This window comes from Homalodisca vitripennis, unplaced genomic scaffold (genome assembly GCF_021130785.1).
Source record: "Homalodisca vitripennis isolate AUS2020 unplaced genomic scaffold, UT_GWSS_2.1 ScUCBcl_2630;HRSCAF=7590, whole genome shotgun sequence".
NCBI classification, from domain to species: domain Eukaryota; kingdom Metazoa; phylum Arthropoda; class Insecta; order Hemiptera; family Cicadellidae; genus Homalodisca; species Homalodisca vitripennis.
In genome coordinates this window covers 25,001-32,624 of record NW_025778742.1, presented here as the reverse complement: position 1 = coordinate 32,624, position 7,624 = coordinate 25,001, and positions in this window count along the sequence as shown.

Genomic DNA, 7,624 nt, shown 5'->3' with positions numbered 1-7,624 from the left:
TTTTCCGGGGGTCTGGGGGGTCTTTCTTTTTTGTGCTGGTGGGGGACCTTGTCCGTCACCTTCCACCAAGTTTGTCAGCCATTTGGGTTGTAATTTGATTTTTGGCGACACTTTTGTCGTACTTTGTCGAGTTTTGTCTGTTTTTGGCACAGCTTCGTCGCGGGGGGTCCGATTTTGCTCATTCCGGTGCCGATCGGTCCCGGGGGGGTCTTGGGTGTTATTTCAGCATCTTGTGGCCTGGTCGCTTTTCTTGCAGGTTTGCGCCGGTTTTCTTTGTTTTTTTCACTTCCATCTTTTGTTTTGGGTCCTGTGCTCATCTGGGGGGTTCTTGGTCCGTTTTGACCTTTGGTCCTCATCTGGGGGGTGGTCCTTTGTCCCTTTGGGGGGTTCTTATTGTTTCCGCTTTTTCTCTTGGGTTGCTGGAGCTCTTTTTTAGTTTTTCCTTTTTCTAACCTCAGGGGGTCATGTCGGCGCCTGGGGGGGGGGGTAAGAGGGATGGAGATGTCTTCAGGTCGTCGGGATTGAGAAGGACGCCGCCTGGGTCAGCGCCTTACGACGCCGGTTAGCGAGCAGCCTCCGGCTTTTCCGTCTTTTCCTGCTCCGCTGTCTAGGGCCGGATCTAGCAACAGTGTTGCTTCTAGGGTGTCAAAGCGTCAATGGGGGGATGAGGAGAGTGCTTCTGGAGGGCAGGAGAAGCGTAGTCGGGGGGGTGAGAGGTTGGAGGTGATGGTGAGAGAGGCGTTGGGGGTCTTGGAGCTCAATACTGCCAAGATGAGCAAAGCTAACGTTTCTGCAATTAGGGATACCATCCTGAAGCTGGAGAGGGAGGTTGCGAGGCAGAAGCAGGATGTGGCTTACTACCGTGGCAGGGTTGACGAGCGTTCTTCAATCCTGCGATTCTTATCTGAGAGGGATGGGGGTTCAGTGAGGTGTTAAAGTCTTCTGTGGGGGAGGCCATTGCTGAAAAGGCTCCCAAATGGTCTGAGGTCGTAAAGTCTTCACCTTCTGCTGTTGTCACTGTGAGGGGTCGGCCTAAGGACCTCCCTAAGGCCGTTAACCCCACCGTTTTTATTAAGCCGGCTGAGGGGAAGATTGCAGTTGAGGACATCCGCAAGGATGTCCTTGCGTCCCTCAACCCGGTAGCCGAGGGACTCAAAATACGGAATCTGAGGGCTGCTGAAGATGGGAGGATGGCGCTGGAGGCTGGCGACTGGGAGACTTTCACCAAGATCAAGAAGAGTAGGGCGCTTGCCGACAAAGGTCTGAATGTCTCGGATAGTGCTAAGGTTGCGCCACGTCTTATTGTGTACGATGTTGATAGCGCTCTGTCTGACGATGATTTCGTATCTGCGGTCTTTGACCAGAATGAGATAGCTGGAGTTTCTTCCCTGGAGCAGTTCAAAAGGGAGTTCAGGCCGGTCTTTAAGAAGGGCAAGAGGGGTGGGCCGAAGCACCATTTCGTTGTTGAGGTCTCTCCCTCTGTCCGTAAAACTCTGGTCGATGGGGGCAGGCTTTTTGTTTCATGGTATTCCTGCAAGGTGGAAGATTTCGTGGGGTTATCGAGATGCTTCAAATGCCAAGAGTTTGGGCATGTTTCTAAGTTCTGTAGGGGCAAGGAGGTGTGCAGGCACTGTGGGGTGGGAGATCATTCACATGATGCTTGCCCTGATAAGGCTAAGCCAGTAATTTGCGTTCCGTGCAAGGTTAGGCGGCTTCGCCATGATCATGCTCCAGGATCTGGTGACTGCGATACTTTTCTTCGGGGGGTGGACGCAATGATGAAGAGAATCAATTATGGTTGAACCCGTTAGGGATTTGGTTGACGGCGGACCAGGGGCTCTTGCTGAGTTGGTTGATGGTGGTGATGTCTTCGTTGTTCCTTGGAGACCTTCTGCGTGCGGTAGTTGTCTTCACTGGTTTGAGCGGCCCGGGTTGATTGCGAAGCATTATGCTGAGCAGCATCCTGGGGTTCCCGTCTTCTTCCGGTGTGGGAACTGCTCGCGCACGTTTGGTGGCGTTCACGCTTCTCTTTGCCATCTGGGTCGGTGTAGAGGTCCTGTGGAGGTCGCCGATGGAGATTTCTTTTGTACTGAGTGCGGTAAGAGTTTCTCTTCTCAAATTGGCCTGTCGCAGCACAAGCGGCATCGGCATCCGGCGATCAGGAATGTTGAAAGGATAGCGCCTCCACAACGCCCAGATCGGCCTTTGGGACCGTATGAGTGGTCTGAGGACGATACCTTGCGTTTAATTCAAGAATTAGGGGGTGCTCCACCGCTCGGTCGCTACGCTTCCGCACTCATCCCAATCTTTCCGGGTAAAACTGGCAAGCAGATTAGAGACAAGATTGCCTCTCTGGTGCGGTCTGGTCGGTTGAGGGCTGGTCTCCAGCCGGATATTGGTCCTGGCCGTGTTGGGGGGGTTGCTGATGTCCAGGTGCCTCCCCCTGCTCCTGTGGACCTCCCTGGCGACGGGGTTGTCCCTGGGATTGGGGGTGAGGATGTCAATGGGGGGTGGAGTACTTGTATTAGGGAGTTTCTGGCTGAGGGAGGAGCCGACTCACGAGTTGGCTCTAGAACTCAGGGAGCATTGGTCATCTGTGGATTCTCCGGACTTGGAATGGATTGGTCTGTGAACTCTACGACTATGATCCCCAAATCTGGGAAGGACCTGTCAGTGGCCTCTGGTTGGCGGCCCATTACTGTTGGCTCGGTCCTTGCGAGGATGTATTGCGCCCTCGTGGAGGCCCGTGTCCGGCGGGTGGTACGTCTTTCTGTGAGGCAGAAGGGCTTTGTAGAGGGGAATGGTTGCTTCGGTAATTTTTTCTCCTCCATGAATGCATCCGAAGAGGCAAGTTGTCATCTCTTGCATGTGCTCAGCTCGATGTGAGTAAAGCTTTTGATAGCGTTCCTCATGAGGCTATCTTTAGGGCCCTTAGGGGTAGGTCGGTCCCTGAGGTGCTGATTGGTGTTATCTCCTCCATTTACAGGAATGCGTCCACCTCTTTTAAGAACTGTGGAGGGTTCAATGTCGATATTAGGCGGGGGGTTAAGCAGGGGAATCCTCTCTCACCATTGCTCTTTAACATCGTGATTGATTTCTTGCTGGTGGAATTGGCGAGCTCTGGCATGGGTTTTGTGGTAGGTGAGCACAGGGTTCCCGTCTTAGCTTTCGCGGATGACCTCATTCTTATGGGGTCCAATGTTGCTGAGCTCCAAGCACTCCTGGATATTGTGTCCGCATTCTTCTCTTCTGTTAACATGGAGCTGTCAGTTTCCGAAGTGCGGGGGCTTCTTTGTTAGGAGGCGGGCGAAGACTTGGGTTCAGGAGCTCCTTGGGGTTTTCTTGGATCGGGTCCCGCTCCGGAACTTCGCTATTGACGAGCCTTTCTCTTACTTGGGAGCATTATTTACTGTTCATCGGGGGCTCAGCAATTCCTCTGTCTATTCTTCTATCAGGGACGCAGCGGCCAGGTGTTCTAGGCTTGCCCTGAAGCCGATGCAAAAATTAAACTTGCTTTGTAACTTCGTTCTCCCAGCTTTCTATTACAAACTTATTGCGAACCCTCCTGGTTTGGTCGCTCTCCGGGAGCTGGATACTTTCTTGAGGTCTTTGGTTCGGGCTATGCTCCATCTGCCCTCCGTTGTGGCGTCTTGCTATGTTCACATGCGGAGGGCTGATGGAGGTCTGGGCGTGCCGCGGTTGGTTGACCTCGTGAGGGCTGCGAATGTTCGCGCGTTGGCCGCCCTCTCGAGGTCGGACGACCCGATTCTGCGGTCTGTGCTGGACGATCCTCGGGTTAGTTCTCTTGCATCCGATTCGGCTGCGGCATTAGATCTTAATTGGCCTCCGCGCGACGAGGATGTTGTAGCCATTAAGAACAGGCTTAGGGACAGGGAGTTTGCTACGTTTTCTGGGTTGGGAAGCCAGGGCAAGGGAGCGTCTTGTTTTCGGGGTAATACGCTCGGCAACAAGTGGTTGTGGTCGGAGGGTGAGCTTTACCCGGGTGAAATTATCGACCTGATACAAATTCGAACCAATACTTTTCCGTCACGTGAATGCCTTGCCAGGGCATCTCCTGCCGAGGATATCTTATGCAGGAGGTGCTCCGCCAAGCCGGAGACACTCGGGCATATTATTGGAGAGTGCCCTGCTGGTCGAGGGCCCAGGATAGCGCGGCACGACCGCATCGTCGATGTGGTCGAGGCTAGCGCTTTGAATCGGCAATTCATTGTTGCGAGAGAACAGCTTTTCACTCCGACCGGCGAGGGGGGGCCGTCATTGCCGAACCGCTCAGGCCGGATCTCGTCGTTGTAACACGAGATTCCGCCCTGGTGGTCGACGTGACTGTTCGCTTTGAGCAGGACGACTCGCTTGTTGCCGCAGCGCGGGAGAAGACTAACAAGTATGATGTGCTGGCCCACACGTTAATGGGGAGATTTGGTGTGGACAAGTTTAGGGTGCTGCCTCTGGTCTTCGGATCTAGGGGAGGGTTCCCTGCAGCCACCAGGAGGAACCTGGGCATCTTGGGTGTGGGCAGTGATGTCCAGCTTGGCAACCTTCTGATGAGTGTTGTCAGGTCTACGGTGGCGATCGCCAGATGTCACATTGATGTGAGGTGAGTGGTTGTGTGTGTGTGTGAGTGTTTGCGGGTTGGGTGAGTGGGTGCGGAGGGTTCAGTAGCCCTAATTAGCTTTTATTTCTTTATTTTTGAGTTGCCGACCTTAGTTAAGTTCTTCAAGATCTGCTGTGTGTTGAGTCGCTGGGTGGGCCGGCCTGGGGCTTGAGTGGCGTCTTGTCCTGCCCTAGCCTTATGGGGCTCCTCCTTGGCGAAGGGGGATCTTCTCCTGTGCTGGGGGAGTGGGGGTGTGGCGCACCCTCCAGCCTGCTTCTGGGCCAGTCCGGTCTTGCCCGGACGACGATGGGGTGGAACCCGGCCGACCAGTGCCGTGACAAATACTGGTACCGCGGGGTCAGGGGGCCCCCTGCTGGCTAACCCCAGCCAGCAGGCCCTGACACTTGAGGTCGGACTCGCGGGGGTAGTGGTTGCACCTACGGGCGCTGATAGTTTGGGGTTTCTCCATTCATGTGGCACTATAGTTTCTTTCTTTTTGCCAGTGGAATTTGATTTCTTTTATTCAGCCTGTTTGTAGGTAAAGTAGCTTTTAGTTTAGTAGGTACTTTTTGTTTTCTTTACACGGAGCAACTCCCTAATACCCAGTCTCTGGGGAATCCACGGAAAATACTCCACCCTTTTCGGGGCATTGCCGGCTACCGGCGACGGAATAGTACGTCCACCCCGCGCGTTTCGTCACCCGCGGCTGAGCCCGGTACGTCCACCCCGCGCGTTTCGTCACCCGCGGCTGAGCCCGGCAAGTCCACTTCACGCGCTCCGTCACCCGCACCGGCCGCGCCCTGTGATGTCGACCCTTCTTCACCTGCGGCAATTCCCTTGGTCGTGTCTGAGTGGGAAATTGAAAACTCCAAACTCAAAAAAAAACTTGAGTTACTGAAGGAGGACCGGAAGAAAATTTTAAACCACTCAATAGAATCGGATACACGATTGCTTCAATTCACTGACCAGGTGTTTGTCGCAGGGTCAAGGCAACGCCACCTAACAAGAGATCAGGCAGTTCAGTGCGAATCAATCGGCTGTCTTGACAGTCGATGCGCTGAAAATCGGAACTTGCTGGCTAGCCTTAGAACGACCATCGAAGTTCTTGAAGCGGAAGTTGCTGCACTAAGAGCTGAAAAGAAAACCTGCGAATGCTTCAAAGAAGGCGATGGCGAATGGACAATCCAGAAAAATAGAAAACTGTACATAAAACTGCAAAACCGTTATCATTTACTTCCTGAAGAAAAAAATACAATCCCTTCGCGATCAAAAACTATAGACAAGAAAATAGAAAAACAAGAAGTCAACAAGAATATAAAGTCCAATAGTAAAAATATTAACAAAGCAAAGAAGAAACAACATGCAAGACGAAAAAATAACAATAGAGTGAAAACTAGCCAATTGCAATCAGACAACATGGGGTCACGAAAAACCTTGGATTTCAGCTCAGTGGTGATCGAGGGTGACAGCCACGCGCGTGGTCTAGCAGCTCTTCTCCAACAACGAGTGGATCGGAGGACTTCAGTGACGGGTATCTGCAAGCCTGGGGCCAAGCTGGGTGCTGTTACATCTGCATCACCACCGCCATCGAGGAGCTGCTGCGTCATACTTGCCGGTACCAACGACATCGCAGCCGGAGAGTCTCAGACCATCTTTAGAGACCTCGAGCAGCGCATCCTCACCCGCACAGGCCCGGCCAGTGTGTTACTGGCTATTGTCCCCCACAGACACGACCTACCTGCCCGCCACCCAGTGAACCAACAAACCCGCCTGGTGAACAACTATATGGAAGAGTTGTGTGTCAGACACAAACGTCTACATCTACTCAACTTCAACTCCATCAGTAGGCGGTGGTTCACTGGGCATGGAATGCACCTTGGGCCTGAGGGCAAGTGTCTACTGGCCGAGCTTATTCTGGACCATCTGGCGAGTCTCTCGGCACGTGCAAGGATAGGGCTACAGCCTAGAGTGCCCCCTACTCAACCGGCTCCCAGCTCCAACACTCTTCCAGCCACCCCAGCAGAGACCCCACCACCGCCGCCTCCGCTGGTCAGCTCACCTCCGCCCCGGGTCACCTGTTTCCAGCTCGATAGTTTACGCGGATGTGGTGAGAATGGCTCCTCTTGCTACAGTGCCTGAAGGACAATATAGACCATCAACATCACATGTTGAATCTGTTTTTTTAGGGACCCCGCTTCAACTCATAGGACCAAATTGACAAACAAAAACAAACAAAATCAGCAAATCTCAAATAATCACCCAGAAATTGAAATAAGACTGCTTCACCAAAATGCACAATCAGCAACCAACAAAATGGAAGAAATCCAACTCATGTGCGAGGATCAAAAAACTGATCTCCTTGTGGTAACTGAAAACTGGTTTAACGAGGAAAAATCTCGCACATTACAAAATTCCAAATTACAAATTGGCTTGCGCGTTTTGTCGACCTCACTCCAAAGGAGGGGGCGTTGCAATTTTTCTGAAACAAAATTTCATGTTCTCCCCCTTTCCGATCCAAGATTTAGCCGAAAAAGACTTTGAAGCAGTAGGAATCAATTTGCAAACAAACAAATCTAAATTGTTAGTGATCGGAATTTACAAGTCTCCCAGCGGATGTAAGGACACTTTCTTTTCAAAATTCGAACAATTACTTACGAAACTGACTAACCAACGTCAGAAATTCGTCGTAATGGGGGATTTTAACATTGACGCGTTGGACAAAAGTCATCAGTCCACCATTCGACTAGTCGATTTATTGAGGTCATTCAACCTTGAGTTGCTTGTCAACACTCCGACGAGAGTTACGGCTACAACTAAATCGGCTATCGACAACGTCATCTCCAATCACTCAAGTGTCGCAGTGTCTGTGGTAAACACAGCGATTTCCGACCACTATGGCCAAGAGGTCATAATAAGTGGAATAAAATTAGAAAGGGAGCCCAAAAGTACACAAACAGTAAGAGACGTAAGGCCAGAAAACATCGCTCACCTCAACACTTCCCTGTCTAAAGA